The following is a 19,452-nucleotide window of genomic DNA, read 5'->3' as shown; positions in this document are numbered from 1 at the left end:
GGCTCTTAGAGAAATCAGATGTAATGTAAAAGAAGGAATACTATGGTGGCTGGTACTGGAAGTGACCAGTTGTATAAAGATGTGCTCTGAGTAGATAGAACCTGTCAAAGAAGGAAACTTCGGAAAATATGGGATAAAGTATTGCCAACTGACCCTAGGAGATGACAAAGGACTGTCATCTCTTTATTCATATCGTTATGAATAAAGTAGTAGATTGGCAGACTCATTAAATCGTCAGGCAAAATGCTTTAAGGTATTTCTTTCTGCTCTTTATGTTCTGAGTTCAAATCCAACCAAGATCATCTTTACCTCTCATCATTTCAGGGGCAATAAAATTAAGTACTGGGATCAGTGGCAGAGACTAACCCTTTCATCTCAGTTTGTAGCATTGTGTCTAATATTAAAAACAGTCATGTCTTTATTTCTTTATCATTGCCCACAATACAGAAGTTTGCCATTAATCTACATTTTTTTTCAGACATTTTCTGAATATTTCTGTGACTTGGTTCAATATTTTCTTAATTCCTTATCGAAATATACCATAAATAGTTTAACAAATGTCCTTTTACAAAACTTGGGTTCATTTTGATGGTGTTTGTTCATTAACCCATGGTAAGCCTGTTTGAAATAACTGCAGTATATTAGTGACTATGATATATATATATATATATATATCTTGGGGGGGGGGGGGGTGAGAGCAATCATTCAAGGCTATGACTGTTATGAGAGTCATCGATATGGAAAAGGGTCTGGTGGTATCTGTTGAACATATCTGATGTGTGTGGAGTTGCTAGCATGTTTCAAGTGCACCAGCTGTACACAGTCTTGTATTCTAAACCTCCTTTGAAGATTAACCTAGTTTTTAGTTTGTTATACAAATATGATAATTGCCTTGCTAAAGTCTGGAATTTAATCATTGATTCTTAGAAATTCTGCTATGCTGATGTTGTTGAAAGACTAGTTGTAGTAGTAGCAGCAGCAGTAGTAGTTAGTTAGTGCAGATACACATTGCTGCTGTTACAACTATTACTGGAACTGATGACAGTATTTCTGCTGAATATTGTGGTAAGATTTAGACTCCGTACATAGCTGGGAATTGAAATTTGACAAAAAAGAAAACAAACGGAAAAAAAAATCCCACCCCCACCCCCCACCAAAAAAAAAAACATGAGGTAGCGATAGTGAACGGACGTATTTAACTGTTAAAATAAATAAATGAATAAATGTATAAATAATTGCTAAATGTTGTTTTACAACATGGCAACATAGAAGTACAACTAATTCTGCAGTAGTAGCACTGCTGTTAGACTTGCAGTAGACACTCTTTATATTGCTCACCCTCCCCATTTTCCCTTTCAGAAGTGCACGTGGCTACCTAGACACGTGTATCTTTCTTCTTAAATACACCTACTCTGTTGATATAATTGTTCCTCTCTCTCTCTCTCTCCTTTTCTCTCTCGTTTCCTTTACCATATCCATCTTCCGCCTGGTTCTTTGCACTTACTCTATCAATAGCGGAACTATTTGATCAGTTTTCTTTTCGGTTAACTATTCCCATGCTATTTCCTTTTCCTTTTTACTTTAACTCTCTCAAAACACGCTTGTATTTGTCAGCTGGCCTTAGACGTTTTAGCTGGTATATATATATATATATATATATATATATATATATATATATATATATATATATATATATATATATATATATATATATATATATATATATATATATATATATATATATATATATCAGTATATCTAAAAGGATATCTCATTTGGCAGTCGGGCTTTTGTTTCTAGACTCTCACCCTCATGAAATCAATCAACCGTGACGGAGTGGGGCTGAGTTTTTTCTACAAACTTCAGGGAAACCAATAAGTTTTTCAGGATCTTTTTTAATTACAGGGACACAATCCTTTATCCGGAAATCTAAAATCCAGAAAGCCCCATCCCCTCAAACCGAATGTTTTTGTGGAGGACGGAGCGCGTCATGGCAGGGGTCGTTTGGTGCTCAAACAGTTGACCATCGTAACCCGTCTCACTCAGGCATGACGTAATGCTTGGTATGGTCGGCCGCCACTTAGCACCGAGCGTCAGTTGTGGCTTAGCACTCGTAGAGGAAAGACGTCCACTTGCTGTCTTCGTGTTGTTTCTTTTGACTTTGTCTATAATTTACCTGAAAATGTTAGAAAAACTGCAGATACCTCGATGGATGACAGTGAGAAAAAGAAAAGGAAACATTTGTCATTATCAATAAGGCAGAAAGTGAAGTTACTACAGAAACTTGATCGTGGTGTGTCTGTGCGGCGGCTCGCTGAAGAATATAGTGTTGGAACTAGCAATGTGTATGACTTAAGGAAACAAAGACAAATTACTATAATTTTATAGTGAGAGTGATGATCACAAAGTAATGAAAAATATGTAAACACTTCATGGGGCAAAAAATGAAGATCTTAACCTTGTGATGATAGAATGAATTCGACAACGAAGAAGGGAACATTTGCCACTGAATGGTTTGTTGCTCGTGAAACAAGCTAGAATATATCATAAAAAATTGAACATTGAAGGAAAGTGTCATTATTCAGAAGGTTGGCTGCAAATATCTAAGACATGGTGTAAAATATCTGAAAATCTGTGGTGAAAAAGCTTCTGCTGATTATGAAGCTGCGGAAAATTACATACACGAATTTGCCAAGATCGCATCTGATGAAAACCTTTCTCCTGAACAAATTTACTATGCTGATGAAACAGCTTCGTACTGGCAGATGAGACAGCACCAGCAGGTTTTAAGGATGCTAAGGAAAGATTAACTATTCTTGGATCTGTAAATGCTGTAGGCACACACAAGGTGAAGTTAGCAATCATTGGAAAAAGCCAGCGTCCGAGATGTCTGAAAAGCGTAGTTAATTTACCTGTGCAAAAAACAATGGGTAACCTGAGAAATATTTTCTGACTGGTTCAATAATCACTTTGTACTAGCGGCATAAGCTCATTGCTGGCAAGCTGGACTGGAAGAACACTGTAAAATTCTATTGTTCCTGGACAACTGCTGGGCACATCTTGTCGAAGTTCTTGTGAAAAGTAATGTTTTTGGTCTTTACTTACCTCCTGATGTGACATTTGTTTTACAGCCTTGTGACCAAGGAATTTTACGCTCCATGAAGAGCAACTATAAAAATAATTTTACGAGCTGTGTGCTTGATGCATTCAACAGAGGAGTAAGAATGCAAGACTATCTGAAAGAGTTCACTGTTAAGGATGCCATTTACTCAGTTGTGAATGCTTGGAATGAAGTTGATAAATCAACAGTAACAAATACTTGGCACAGAATTTTGTCAATAACGATGTTTGATGAAAATGACCCTATATATAACTAGTTTGGAGGATTTCGTGTCACTTATGAGAAGATGATATCAAAACTCGTAACTTACGCTAAAAGTTCATTGTGCGGAAGTGTAAGTGATCTAGTAGAAGCGGACATTGAAGAAATGCTAAACATTGACAATGATGCACCTCTTGTGCATTCCTTGAGTGATGGGGAAATTGCTGAAATGGTGTTAAAAACAGATAAGAATGAAGACAGTAGTGATGATGAGTCAGAGAACACAGGTGAAAATTCCTATAGACGATATGGTGAAAAATTGTGATCAGTTAATAGCTGAGCTGGCCTTGAACAACGTGCATTTATCACTGAGCAACAGATTATGAGAGTTTATTCAGTTAAAGAGATATTGCTTAGACAGAAACCTATGCTAATGAGACAGATGACACTTGAAGAAGTTTTTTAAAATGCCCTCTCTCGTAATGCTACTTCATCACTTGAGAATCCCGTCCCAGGTCCACCATCGGAGGTTTGCCTGCAAGCTGATGACAACATTGGTGACACTGACGGACTCTGTTCTACAACCTAAATGCAGCTACATATTTAGCCTAGTTTGATCTAATTTATGGCTCTAGCGTATGAATAAACTGTAATATCATTTATAGTCGTTCTTTATTCAAATTAGTGCGAATACCTATGCGTCTCTCTGCAGCAATAGTATTGTAATGTGCATACCTGTACTTGTGGATCATGTATTTTGGTTTTAAATTATCCCACTATATGTATTTTGCTATTTGTGATCTTAATTATCTCACTAATTCATTCACCAGTATATTACTCTACAAGTATTTATTTCCCCCACTGATTGTGAGTACGTATACATGTGCTTTTGTTACTATGGTAGGACGTTTGTTTTGACGTCTAGTTTACAATCTGGGGCAACTAGCTTTTGTTCGGAAATCCGAAAGTCAGAACACTACTGTTCCCAAGGCTTCCGGATAAAGGATTGTGTACTTGTACTATCACTGTTTTCCTAAAACCCATTATAGTTTCCATTTATTTCTATAACATTTCCCCTGTTTCTATTTTTAATTTATTTTTATACACCATCTATTTCTAACCTAAAACTTGGCGTGAAGCGAATGTTCAAAGGAAATTTCCACTCGATAAACAGCTTACTTTATCCACCTTATATAATTTCTTTACACCTGTTTGTATGTAAGCCGTTAAGGTGTTTTTCAACTAAGAGCTGATAATAATCGAATCTCGTCGGAACTCTACAAATATATATTTTCAAATTTTAGCCAGTAATTATCTTTTAAGCCCTTTCTATTTACTGCGACTTGTCGCTTTATTATTTAAGGCGGCGAGCTAGCAGAATTGTTAGCACGCTGAATGAAATGCTTAGCGGTATTTCACTAGTCGTTACGTTCTGAGTGCAAATTCCGCCGAGGTCGACTTTGCCTTTCATCCAGTGGCGGACTGGGTCTAAAAATTTTGGTTGCCAGGAGACTAAGAGGGTCCACCCGCAACTACAATGCTAGCATTTAATTTGTTTTGTTTTTGTTAAAAGTATTCTTTTCAACTGTCTACAAACAAAGCCAGGCTGAAACAATTAATGCATTCTTCCAGGAGTGAATAAAAAAATCTGAAACTTGAGGGGTTGGGCCCCTTAGATACTAACATGGGTCCTCATATATGGATTCTAATGGCGTAGGGGCTCACTTGCCATAGGCAAGCTGGCAACCTGGCCCAGTCTGCCACTGCTTTCATCCTTTCGGGGTCGATAAAATAAGTACCAGTTGAACACTGGGTCGACGTAATCGACTCAACTCCTTCCCCAAAATTGCTGCCCTTGTGGCAAAATTTGAAACCATTAATATTAATATTATTATTATTTCTGGGTTCAAATTCCGCCAAAGTCGACTTTGCCTTTTATCTTCTTCGGGGTTAATAAAATAAGGACTACTTGAGTACTGGAATCGATCTAATCGATTTACCCTCTCGCCCCGAAATTGCTGGCCTTGTGCCAAAATTTGAAATCGATATTATTTTGTAACTTTTAACTATAACATTTTGACGGCGCGCTGGCAGAATCGTTAAGCACGCCGGGCAAAATGCTTAGCAGCATTTCGTCCGCCTGCACGTTCTGAGTTCAAATTCCGGCGAGGTCGACTTTGCCTTTCATCCTTTCGGAATCGATAAATTAAGTACCAGTCAAATAGTGCGGTCGATGTGATCGACTTTACCCCTACCCTAAAATTTCAGGCCTTGTGCCTATAGTAGAAATGATTATTGTTGTTGTTGTTGTTGTTGTTGTTGTTATTATTATTATTATTTAAGCAGTGAGCTGGCTGAATCGTTAGCACGCCAGGTAAAATGCTTAGAGGCATTTCGTCCGTCTTTACTTATGGATTCGTCTGTCTTTACTTCTGGATTCGTCTGTCTTTACTTCTGGATTCGTCCGTCTTTACTTCTGGATTCGTCTGTCTTTACTTCTGAATTCAAATTCCGTCGAAGTCGACTTTGCCTTTCATCCTTTTGGAGTCGATTAAGTACCAGTGGAACACTGGGGTCAATGTAATCGACTAGTCCCCCTCTCCCCAAATTTCAGTCCCTGTGTCTTTAGTGGAAAGGATTATGGGTACTACTAAAGCAGCGCGGACCCGAACGCGCAGTCGCGCGTCCGGGCTAGCTAGTCGTGAGTGGTCGATCCTAACCCTAACCCTATTCCTAACCCTAAACACGTATTCATTTGCACACGCGGCTTAGGGATTGGGATAGGGATAGGGTTAGGGTTAGGGTTAGGGATAGGGTTAGGGTTAGGATCGACCACTCAAGACTAGCTAGCGCGGACGCGCGACTGCGCGTTCGGGTCCGCGCTGCTTTAGTAGTACCGGATTATGATTATTTAAATTATGGTGTTATTTACTAACTATTGAACCTGACCCTTTTCATCTAATTCCTGGTCCCTAACTGACTTATATCATGTCTTGTACTCCGTCGCCCCAGGTGTTGCCTTAGCAACATTATAGGCCACCAGGTTAATCAATGCACTGGGCCCTGTAATATTTATTGACAGCAAGCCGCAGTATATATAGAGATTAGAACCGGGCTCCTGGGTCATGAGGCCTTCAGGTAACTGCCCAGTGTGCCCCTGTCCTAAGACAGTACAACTTCCTTTTCACCTTTTAAATATTTCATTTTTTATTCTCTCGACCATTAATACTATCTCGATCTCGCACCCCTCTCTCTCTCTCTCTCTCTCTACCTACCTACCTACACACACATGCATACGTACATACATACATGTTACTCTGGTTGGTTTCAGTCATCGGCCTGCGGCCATGCTGGGGCACCGCCTTCAAATTCGACCCAATGTTTATTTTTAAAGTCTAGTATATATATTCTATCGTCCAAGTTACAGACATGAACAAAGCAACAACGGTTGTCAAACGGTGAGAGATAGACGAATTTCTACACACGCACACATCCTATTGATCTTTACTCCCTTCTCTACAGCTCTCTCACTTGTTTACTATACTCTCACAGCCACTCCTTTTTCTTTCACCTTCCCTTCGTTGCGGATACACTCACCTCCCTCTCCTGTATTACTCCTATTACACAATATATGCTTTGTAAGCCACTATTCTCCCCAGCTCTCTCTATCTCTCTCTATTTATATATATACAGATACACATATATATTCCTCCTCTTATTTTACTTCCTCTCTTTCTCTCTTTCTCCCCTTCCTTTTCACTCTCTACTCCCCTGCTGTGTTGTACTTACTCCCACTTCTCTGTTATCTAACCTCGGACCACACCTCCCATTGTGCATTACTTCTTTATATGCTGCGCTCTTCCACTGGTTTCCTCTCATATTCATTAAAGTTGCCATTATGTCTACTACTACAAATGGTGGCTAGCAGCCGTTTCTTTAATAAAGTCAACCTTAGATACAGAAATTCACAATAAAACAAAAAAAAAAAAGGAGTGTCAAGCTTAAATTCACTGGATATTTACAATCATATTACATTGGTCTTCACGTTTAATTAACGATCAACCCTCATTAATGCATATGTAGTATATTTCATATTTTATATTTATATAAATATAAATTCATTTGCTGGCTTACAGCAGCAAACGTTTGTCTGAATTCCTCGGACTGTTTATTTTTCTTCATCATACAAAGAACTCACAAATTTTGAACATTCAAGGACATATTTTTTATTCCAAACGGATCTTTTTCTATCCATACGATATTGGTATATTGATATTCGTGTGTAGTGTAATAGTATATATACATATATATATATATATACACACTCACGCGTACTCACCTACTTAAGCACCAAAGCACTCACATTCAGGTAAATGATCTATCTATCTATCTATCTATCTATTTGTCTATTTAGCTCTGTCTATCTATCTATCTCTCTCTCTCCCCCCCCCCTCTCTCTCTCTCTCTCTCTCTCTCTCTCTCTCTCTCTCTGTACCTATTTATTTGTTTGTCTTTTGTCTACTTATCTCTGTATGTCTATCCATTTCTCTCCCTCACTCTCTATCTGTCTGTCTCTATCTCCCCCCTCCTCTTTTCTCTCGATCTCTTGCATTATCGATTTCTGGCGATGTCGTTTGTGAAAAGTCAGATATTGAGGAAATTTACTAAATAAATCGTTCACTAAGAGTAGAGTTTCTATTCTATTCTGTTCTATTTTTGACGTCGAGGTGCTGCCATAGGAGGAAGGTAAGTCCATCTGTAAAGATTAGACAACTACATACACCTGAACCTCTTCGTGTTCACACAGTCTGCTAGAAATAGTAATGAAATATTCCTTAAATAGCATTCTTACCCTTTCAGAAAGACAATTTAGAATGTAGTTCTGATACATTGTTTGAAAGCATATGGGAAAATTGGTCAGGACAGGAACCCCTTTGATCCTAACTGTATACTATCAGGTTTGACCTGGAAGCCAGCGAGTGGAGCCTCATTTACGTGGTAACTCTATATGCTAGAAATAGCAGTCACACATCGTTTTAAAAGTAAAGTAAAATGACACATTAAGTAATGTACTTCTATATACACCCTGGCTTAGCATATACATATACATATATATATGTATATGCATATACTATCTATATATATACATATAAAACATATATCAGAAAAGAAGCGCACTCTAAAGAATAGAGCAGTCTATATATATATACATATATCTGTCTATCTATCTATATATATATATAGAGAGAGAGAGAGACACGCACACATATATATATACACACACCAACACACTCACAGAAAAAATACAAGATATTTTTGATTTTAATGTCTGCTCGATCGGAATTGACTTGGAGACTTATTTCTAATCATTCATAGGTACATGCCCATAATGTCGACCTATTTATGAAAAGCAAAACACTAAATACAATCATTTACACAAAAATAGACCTGATCGTATACAAAACTATGTAGAAAGAAGATTGTTTTCGTCATCGACAAACGTCATTACATTATATTACGAACCTTCTCCCTTGTTTGTGTTTGTGGTGTTGGTGTTTCATACAAGATTTACTACAAACAGCTAAAGTACATAAAACAGTTTGAAACAAATAACACACATATATATGTTGTCTTCATTTTCATTTGTCAACAAGAAGTGTTCACATGAAACAAAATGGATTTGTGAACCATTTAGAAAGTGTATAATGATTGATTGAAAATTTTCGTGGATTTAGTTCTTTATTTTGGGGGGGCTTTACTCAATGGAAAATCACTTCCGCGGCACCATTTCTGCTTTTTCTACCGTTTTTTTTCTTCCTATTTCAACTTATCTTTCAGTACTTCTGATTATTTATTGTATATATTTAAATGTTGTCCTTTATATATATTATATATATGTGTGTGTGTGTATATATATATATGTATTATATATATATATATATATATATATATATATATATATATGCCATGATAGGTCGCTAGCCACTACACATTCTTTATTTTCTCTCCCTATTTCTTTCTCTGTTCCTTTCTGTGGAAGAGCGTAGGCTCGAAACGTTAAAGACTTTTTCACTCCACGAGCGTTAAACTAATACATCTGTTTGTTGTCTACACCACCTGTCTTCGTCTTTTGTTTTTTTTCGTGAATTCTCCCTATATATATATATATATATATATATATATATATATATATATATATATATATATATATATATATATATATACACACATACACACACACACATATATATATATATATATACAGATGTGTGTGTTTGTGTGTGTGTATATATATATGTGTGTGTGTGTGTGTCTTTAGAGTGCGCTTCTTATATGTTTTATATGCATATAAATCGATATGTATATGCATATATATATATGCATATACATATATAGAGATATATAACTGTATAGGGTATAAGTATAATTGTACCTATACAATTATATCTCTTTTTCTATATATACATATATGCATATATATATATTCATTTATATATGCATATATATACATACGTACATATATATATATATATATATATATATATATATATATATACATATTAGGTAAACGTTACTATGTTGTTGAACTTAGATTTACTGTTGATGTCAATAGTAGATAAAATAATAACAATGGCTGCTTTACGTTGCAGCTGTTTCAGATTTAAATAAGTTTGTTCCTAAGAAATGTGAATTGTGTTGTTCATACATTTTGCGATAGTGTTAACGATAGCAACTGAAACAACAACAATGTCTTATATGATTCTACGAGCGAACCTCGTTGCAGTTACACCAAGGGGCTAGAAAGAGAAGCTAAATCTCATTCAAACCACACACTACCGTCTATAAGAAAGGTAGGACACATTGAATAATGCACTTAGACATACGTTGTTTGAATAAAGCATTGGATGGTCATGGCTCAAACCTCTCTGATTGTGGGGTGTCCTCGCTAAGGGCTAATGTACGGTGATGATAATATGCATGTTGGGTCGGCCTGTGATCGATTGGGTCCATGTTACGTAGGTGATTGATCAAATGATTTCTGCGATCCACTACCCCCAAAAGACCACTATTCGCCAGTATTGGTTTCGATCTTCATATAAATCATTCCACTGCTGTTTAGGATTGGTACACCAATTGAGAAAGATATGAACTTCATGACTGCAACTCTATTGTTCAACATTTTTCTTCTTTTTCTTTAGATTACTATCTTTACGCGGTCAGCTGCCCCATCGATCTTTCAAGGGTCGATAAAATAAATAAAAGTACATGTGTGTGGGGGAGGGGGAGGTGTCGACTAACCCACATCTCTCAAAACTACCGGTCTTGTATCTAAATCAGAAATAATAATTTGATAATATCTTTATATAAATTTATTTATATACAAACAATCGTTTATGGTCGGTTCTCCTTCCGTTTTTATGTTGAATTCGTTTCAGTTGTAATGTTTTATTTGGTTGCCCTTGAGGCAAAAATCATTGTCGATATCATCATCATCATCATCATCATCATCATCATGGTGGTAGTGGTTGTGGTGGAAGGTTTGAATTGGCAGAGCAACGACTTACATGCCATTTGTTTATTTGTTTTAATTTCGTGTCTGTTTTTCTAATTTCAAACCCTGGGGTTGGACTTCACAACTTATTTCTCTGAGATTATGGTTGTGGAAGTAGATTTAATCTACCCTAAAATTCTGTGACCTTGTGTCTAAGAACTGAACCGATTAATTCATTGTAGCAGAATCGCTAGAGTGATGAAATGACGTGACGTAGACAGTTCAAATCCCATCGAGGTCGATTTTGCTTTTTATCTGGTTGAGGCTCGACAAAACGTTAAATAGTTTGCCTTGTAAAATGTATGGAAGGGATTACGAAGGCTATGGGGTCCTTCCTTCAGACCCAGCAAGTAAAAAAAACAAAAACAAAAAACAAAAATGAACCCAATAGAAAAGCAAATGTTTATGTTATATATCAAACAAAACCTGCCAATTTTGTTTTAAATCACTTTTTAAAAAGTTATTTATTAAAAACCACTCCCTTAAAATTTATATATTTACTATCATCCGTTTACAATAAATAAATAAATAAATTATCAGTACTGAATTTATCAATAATATTCGAGAATGAACAATAACTGTTTCACAGAAATGAATGTACGAAAATGCTGCCCTTTTTTTTTGGGGGGGGGGGGAGTTGATATAAAAAAAAATTCAGTAAACTTGTCAGATTGAAAATAATGTGTATGGTAGTGGGGGGGGGGGAGTACTGAGATCGACAGTCTCCACCCCAATATTTCTGATCTTGTCATTAGGCGGCGAGCTGGCAGAATCGTTAGCATACCGGGAGAACTGTTTAACGGTATTTCGTCTGCCACTACGTTTTGAGTTCAAATTTATTCCAGGTCGACTTTGCCTTTCATCCTTTCAGGGTTGATGAAATAAGTACCAGTCAAGTGCTGGATCGATGTAATCGACTAGTCTCCTCCCCGAGATTTCATGCCTTGTGCCTATAGTAGAAAGGATTATTATTATTTTTATTCCACTGGGGTCACTTTGTCTTTCATCCTTAAGTACCAGTTGAGCATTGGGATCGATATAATCGATTGGCCTCCTCCTCCAAAATTTCAGCACTTGTGCCTATAGGAGTGAGAATTACTATTTATATCCATAGTTATTATTACTACTATCCATTGTTACGTAAGATAGGTTAACTGATTTTTCTAGCTCTCTCATCGATTTTCTAAACTCGAGCTCGTGACCTTGAATAATGTTGATTTGCATATAAAAGAGGGGGTAACAGAGAGAGAAAGAAATGAAGAGAGAGTGAAAGGGTTAAGGTCTTGATTTTTTTAGCCCAGCTCAGTACTGAGCAAGAAGTGGTAATTGATCAGACACCCCAGCCATGACCTTCCCATGTTTTTTTTTGTATGTAATTCTTTTCACAAGATGAATAGGTTGTGATTTGAGACAGATTTGGGTGCCATTTCTCTTCTCTCGAGTGATCAGGTTGATGCCCTTTTTGCTAGTTAGGTGTGCTAAGTGAAAAACGGTGGCGGCGACATCGACTCAGTTTTGTTTTCTCACAGCTTCGTTATGCTAGATGACATACATGTCAGGTGTGTGTATATACATGGTATATGTGCATATACGTACGTTCATATGTGTACATACAAGCCATATTTATGTATGCACGTGTGTGTATATATATATAAATATATATATATATATATATATATCTTAGAGGAAAAATCAAAACCAAGGCAGAATGAGTATCTCAAGTCATTTAGAATAATTTAATTAGGGTAAGGTTAATTGAATTATTCTAAATGCCTTAAGATACTCGTTCTGCCTTGGTTTTGATTTTCCCTCTAATATAATTTATATATATGCTATAACGGAGCCCTAACACGGATCTTGGAATCTAACGGGCGACCAACTATACCACTTACCCAGCGCACCTATTCGTTTATATCACTAAACCCCTCATATTCTTTATATATATTTATATATGTGTGTGTGTGTGTGTGTCTTTCGTTGCTATTATGTTGAACTGTCGTATATCCAAATTTGGCCAAATGCGATTTTTTTTCAGTATTTTTGCTTGCAATAGGCGGTTTTTTGGTCAAACTATCGTATCTCCAGCTGCTCCAGATACAAAGATATCAAAAATTGTCAATGTGTAATACAACAGTCTTGGTATGAAATGGTAAAACTGTTTTTTCTTTTCGTTTTCTGAAAAAGCAACGTTTTGGACGATCCCTTAGGATATATATATATATATATATGCATATATATATATATATATATATATATACACACACATGTAATTTGTATGTATATACATGCTCTGTATGTATGTTTGTGTGCGTGTATATATATATATATATATATATATATATATAATCTTGTGTGTACATACATATTAAGTGTGTGATGTGCATATGCATGCCATATGATACGATTTATTAACCAGAATTAAATTTTCAAATATATTCTTTTTGTTTTTCTATTCAACTTGCCTTTGAGGGGTTTGGTTGCCCCCTAAAACTGTTCCCTACTTATTTGTTTTATACCATTATTGTTGTTTAACTCCTAGTTCTGTTCTGATTGCGCAGAATTACGACGAAGGGCTTTCTAAACATTACGTCTTCACTTAGTGTTCAGAATAGTCTACCCAGGATTGCATTAGCGAACGTTCTTCCTTTTTATTGATGGGTTTGATTTCAAGTACATTTGGCTGCTATTTCTAGTAGGTCCAGAGAGCTCTTAGAGTTGCACCAGCCCTCATTTGCACTTTATAATGTTATATCTTTTCATGTTGATGAGTATGTTAGAGGAGTTAGTTATTAGAATGAAACCCTTTCTCATGTATGTATGTATGTATGCATGTATGTATGCATCTCTCTGTATGTGTATATATATATATATCTACATATGAATGTATACATAAATATACGTACATATATATATATATATATATATATATATATACACATACATAGATGTATGTATGTATGCATCTGTGTGTGTGTATATATACATATATATATGTGTATGTATGCATGCATGCATGCATGTAGGTATGCATGTATGTATGCATCTGTGTATATGTATATATATATATATATATATATGTATGTATGTATACATACATATATGTATGTGTGTATACATACATATATATGTGTGTATGTGTGTATATATACATATACACACATGATGGCTCCCTCTTTACGCAAATATGTTGTTTACATCATATACACCCTTATCGACTCTACAAACATTCCAGCATTTATTTTTTTACACTAAATAATTTATAATTGTTTTTATCAATGTTAATAATTAACGTTCATTATGAAATTTTCTACAATTAAGTAGTAATTAAATGGTGGTATGTAATTTACTTGTCTAATTATCGCTGTTGTTGTGTTGGTTGGTTTCGTTACTTTGATGATGATGATGATTTCTGTTTTGATCCAGCTCATAGTCTTACCAAACAAATCTAAAATCAAAAGCACTCTAAATGTAGCCATCAATCCTATTTTTTTAAAGGTGGTTCTTCTTGATAAATGTCTCAAGGTCTACATTATCCAACGTGGTGCTGTATGATTTTCAGATTTATGTGGCTGCTATCTTTAGCAAGCTGAGTGATTATATGTGTATGCGCGCAGACACACATACACATACACCAGACCTTTGACCTGTGTTTTCGAAAGACAACAGTAATTCTTTATTAGTTTGTTTTCAAACCCCAAACCGAATATATTGAAGCAGACAAGCAACCAAGCAAGCATTGTAGGCCGTCCATGTGCAAATGCACTGGGCCCTATAATATGTATCTATTGATAGCAAGCCGCTGGGCTTCTAGCCCCAAGAGGTCCAATGTGCTCTATACATATGTGTATATATATATATATATATATATATATATATATATATATTAATAAAGTAGTTTTATACTGCCAACTTAACGTGACAATCCCAATAAGGGAATATACTACTGCTGTTTAGCCCTAGGAAGCCAGACCGCTTTCTATTAGGCCTTGACACATTTCCTGTGCCTTATATAAATATATATGTACATGTGTAGCACACACACACACACACACACACACACACACACACACACATGTATATGAGAGAGAGAGGGGGTGAATAACGACAATTTTATTTGAATGAAACCTGTTTTGATTTGCATGGGTTGTAAAAGTCCTAACCGGAAAAGAAATGTAATAAAGCGGGAAAGAAAGAGATGAAAAGCCCAGGTTCTCGCCGAAAAATTAGCCGTATTTCTTGTCTCCCATTTTATAAACTTCTGGATGATAGGTGTTATAAAGATTTCTAGAAAGAAAAAAAAATGGACCATACAATTTATGGAAAAGGTGTAGTCCAGTCGTTTAGGTTGACCCCAGAACTTTATTGGTACTTTATATTTTATTTTTTTCGATTCCGGATCGATGAAACACAAAGTTGACTTCGGCGGGATTGGAACTCAGAACTTGAAAAAAACATTGGAAGAATTATCTCAAGATATTCTTTCAGATGTTCTAACGATTCTACTAAGCCACTTGCCTCATTTGATTGTTTTGAAATAATAAATGTAACCATTTCTTAACGAATTACTAGAAATAGCAGTTAGGTATCTGTTAAATCACACCTTAGAGAAGGACACATAGATCATTGTATATCAAATGTTGGCTGTGATATACAAAATAAGGGGAACATCTTTGATTGTATGTTAAATCGATCAGGGTTATTGGGTCAAACCACTTCTTAATTAAGTACTTGATGTTTTAAACTCCGGGACAGCATTCCAGTTGCGCCATCTTTTTTTTTTTTTTTTTTTTACCTCAATGTAATTAGAACTGTATTATGAAATGTATGCTTCTGTTTTTAAGACAGGATTGTGATTTGAGTGTGACTTGATTACTATTTGTAAAAGGTTTTAGCGACAGTATAGTCTCTTACATGTTTGTGTAGTGCCCACTAAATTTAAGGCTTAACGCATTTTTATACTCAGTTACCCCGAAATCTTCCTTATATCATATGCCACCATCTTAAGAAAGAAGAGAGGGAGGGGGATCACATGGTGATTTTTCGGAGATGGTATATTAAAACTGAAACTAGTGCAGCAATTTTTTATTTCTTCAATTTCTTTTTTTCCGACCGAATCATTCTTAATTTTTTTTCAACGGAATCGTTTGTATTTGTGTTTAAGTGCATGTATGTATATTTTCATATGTATATATAAACATACTTACATATACAAATAAACATACACACATACACAAAAAATACATAAACACAAGCGATTCAGCTGAAAAAAATTAAAGAAATAAAAACTTTTTACGGAAATTGCCGAAGTTTCACTTTTGATATACCATCTCCGAGAGATCTCCGATCATATTAGAAAATGTAATCTTCAATACTCCCATTAAACAAGGACAGTCGTGGTTGGAACGGTTTTATTGCAAATTTGCTCGATCTGGGCTGATGTAGATGTAAATATCAGTATGAGTAAAATAGTATTTTATTGTTTTTATGGCACACCTGACGTCTTCATTCGTTGGTATCGACGAGAGAAGAAACAAACCTCAGATGGTGGGATCGAATGCAAAGAACTGCAGAGCTAGGGAAGAACTCAGCCTGCTAAAAATAGCAACGAAATCTCTCTCAAGTCGCACCCTACAGTTCTTAGTGGGAGGGCAAGGGACATGTTGGATGGAATAGTTTCGATCATATATCTGCAATAACAACAATTTCGCTAATCTTGTTATTCTCTAATTGTAAACTGTTGAAGGTACCTTCACATGAACATACGTACACTCACATACACACCCTGCTGCTATTTTTACTGTGTATTACGTAATTTGTGTTGATTGGTTATCGTGTTTACGTAGCTCGTGCAAGAGCGCGCGCTCACGCTCACGCTCACGCTCAAGTTCACGTATAAATAGAGATGTTTAATTCTCTCGACATAATCATCATGTTAAAAAAACAGTCAATATTTGTTGGTGATTATCTAATCACACGCACACATGCTAGGACACTGCCTTCATGGGTTTTAGTCGAACAAACCCATTTATTTAAGTCTAATACTTTGTCTGTGTTTCTTATTCCGAACCGCGAATTTCCGTGAACGAACCAACACTGGTTGTCAAGCGGACAAAGATGTGTATGTGCGCGCGCGCGCACATAAGCGTATACATATATACGATGCACTTCCACACAGTTTCCGTCTATCCGTCTACCTAATTCATTCACAGGTCATTGATCTGAGCGAAAGTAGAAACTTGCCCAAGGTGCTGCGCAGTGGTACTGAACCTGAAATCACTCTGTTGGTGCAGAGTAAGTTTCTTAAACACACAGCCATGCCTGCGACTATATAGGTATATAATTATAAGACAAATGTAAAGGAAAGCCTTTACTCCAGTGAAACTAATCACCGCACTATAAGAGCAAATATGTTATCTGCCTGTCTGTTTGTCTGTATGTGTGTGTATATATATATATATGGAAAAAAAGTCAAGGTAGAAAATGCTAAAATAATTTTATAAAAAACATTTCAGTACCAGTTTCGGTCATTGAGTCTTTTTCAACTGTTAGTATGGAAAACAATTAAATTTTGGAAAAAATAAATAAGTATTTTAAATGAATACTTGCATAGTATTCAAATAAAAGGGGCAAAATTTAATTGTTTTCGATACTTACAGTTGAACAAGTCTTAATGACCGAAACCGGTACTGAAATGTTTTTTATAAAATTATTTTTTCCAGAAGCCCTTAAAATACTATTTTGGATCCCTAATTTGCTATTTTGTAGCGTGGACCACAAAGAACTTTCTGTATGCCTGATGCATTGTTGTCTCATCTGTGTAAAAAAAAAAAGGGGGGTGGGTAGGTCACTAGCACGATTGAAAAGCTATATGCTTGTTGCATTAAGAAAACAATCAAGCGATTTCATTGCTTGATTTTGGTTTGCAGCCATCACATTTGTGTGTGTGTGTGTGTGTGTGTGTGTGTGTGTGTGTGTGTGTGTGTGTGTGTGTGTGTGTGTGTGTGTGTGTGTGTGTGTGTGTGTGTGTGTGTGTGTGTGTGTGTGTGTGTGTGTGTGTGTGTGTGTGTGTGTGTGTGTGTGTGTGTGTGTGTGTGTGTGTGTGTGTGTGTGTGTGTGTGTGTGTGTGTGTGTGTGTGTGTGTGTGTGTGTGTGTGTGTGTGTGTGTGTGTGTGTGTGTGTGTGTGTGTGTGTGTGTGTGTGTGTGTGTGTGTGTGTGTGTGTGTGTGAGTGAGTGAGTGTGTGTGTGTGAGTGAGTGAGTGAGTGAGTGAGTGAGTGAGTGAGTGAGTGAGTGAGTGAGTGAGTGAGTGAGTGAGTGAGTGAGTGAGTGAGTGAGTGAGTGAGTGAGTGAGTGAGTGAGTGAGTGAGTGAGTGAGTGAGTGAGTGAGTGAGTGAGTGAGTGAGTGAGTGAGTGAGTGAGTGAGTGAGTGAGTGAGTGAGTGAGTGAGTGAGTGAGTGAGTGAGTGAGTGAGTGAGTGAGTGAGTGAGTGAGTGAGTGAGTGAGTGAGTGAGTGAGTGAGTGAGTGAGTGAGTGAGTGAGTGAGTGAGTGAGTGAGTGAGTGAGTGAGTGAGTGAGTGAGTGAGTGAGTGAGTGAGTGAGTGAGTGAGTGAGTGAGTGAGTGAGTGAGTGAGTGAGTGAGTGAGTGAGTGAGTGAGTGAGTGAGTGAGTGAGTGAGTGAGTGAGTGAGTGAGTGAGTGAGTGAGTGAGTGAGTGAGTGAGTGAGTGAGTGAGTGAGTGAGTGAGTGAGTGAGTGAGTGAGTGAGTGAGTGAGTGAGTGAGTGAGTGAGTGAGTGAGTGAGTGAGTGAGTGAGTGAGTGAGTGAGTGAGTGAGTGAGTGAGTGAGTGAGTGAGTGAGTGAGTGAGTGAGTGAGTGAGTGAGTGAGTGAGTGAGTGAGTGAGTGAGTGAGTGAGTGAGTGAGTGAGTGAGTGAGTGAGTGAGTGAGTGAGTGAGTGAGTGAGTGAGTGAGTGAGTGAGTGAGTGAGTGAGTGAGTGAGTGAGTGAGTGAGTGAGTGAGTGAGTGAGTGAGTGAGTGAGTGAGTGAGTGAGTGAGTGAGTGAGTGAGTGAGTGAGTGAGTGAGTGAGTGAGTGAGTGAGTGAGTGAGTGAGTGAGTGAGTGAGTGAGTGAGTGAGTGAGTGAGTGAGTGAGTGAGTGAGTGAGTGAGTGAGTGAGTGAGTGAGTGAGTGAGTGAGTGAGTGATACATACACTGTGGAAGAGCCACTTTGGCCATTCAAAACGCACTGAAACTGTGAAATTCGAAATTCCATCGTACAACAGCTACCTGGTCACTGACACAATTCCTCCACAACTGTTTGAAAGTTAGTTAAAAGCAAGTTCTGATATACCTCGGGTCCTTTTTTCTTTCTTTTCCAACTTAAGGTACATAGGTTTGCTGTATTCATGCCGATTAATCTTCACGTGTTGGTTGTCGTTACTCACTTCCACGTACCATTCATTTCCCCGTTTACAACTTAGCATAGTCAATGTCACCAGCCGTGCCTTTTTATTATTTTTAAAGATATCTTTCTTCTTTCCCCTCTTATCACGAATGTGAGCTTTTAATTTATGCATATCTCGTA

At 36.8% G+C, this 19,452-nt stretch overlaps 1 protein-coding gene across 5 annotated transcripts in view; it reads left to right on the top strand.

Annotated features, from left to right (window-relative positions):
* The window catches only part of LOC106884173 (inositol hexakisphosphate kinase 1), a 126,135-nt gene that overhangs the window by 75,749 nt on the left and 30,934 nt on the right, over positions 1-19,452 (top strand). The window contains exon 1 of one of the 5 annotated variants that reach the window (XM_089361637.1): positions 7,200-7,691. The exons of 3 other annotated variants lie outside the window; for them this stretch is intronic. The gene's annotated coding sequence lies outside the window, so the exon portion shown is untranslated. Of the gene's footprint in view, positions 1-7,199; positions 7,692-7,925; positions 8,069-19,452 lie in introns of those variants that run through there. One more of the 5 variants, XM_089361639.1, reaches the window with a different exon arrangement.

The sequence above is a fragment of the Octopus bimaculoides genome, chromosome 13 (assembly GCF_046866305.1).
Source record: "Octopus bimaculoides isolate indiv1 chromosome 13, ASM4686630v1, whole genome shotgun sequence".
In the NCBI taxonomy this organism is placed as follows: Eukaryota; Metazoa; Mollusca; class Cephalopoda; order Octopoda; family Octopodidae; genus Octopus; species Octopus bimaculoides.
Note: the sequence above shows the minus strand (reverse complement) of the source record. Positions and strands in the feature narration are given on the sequence as shown.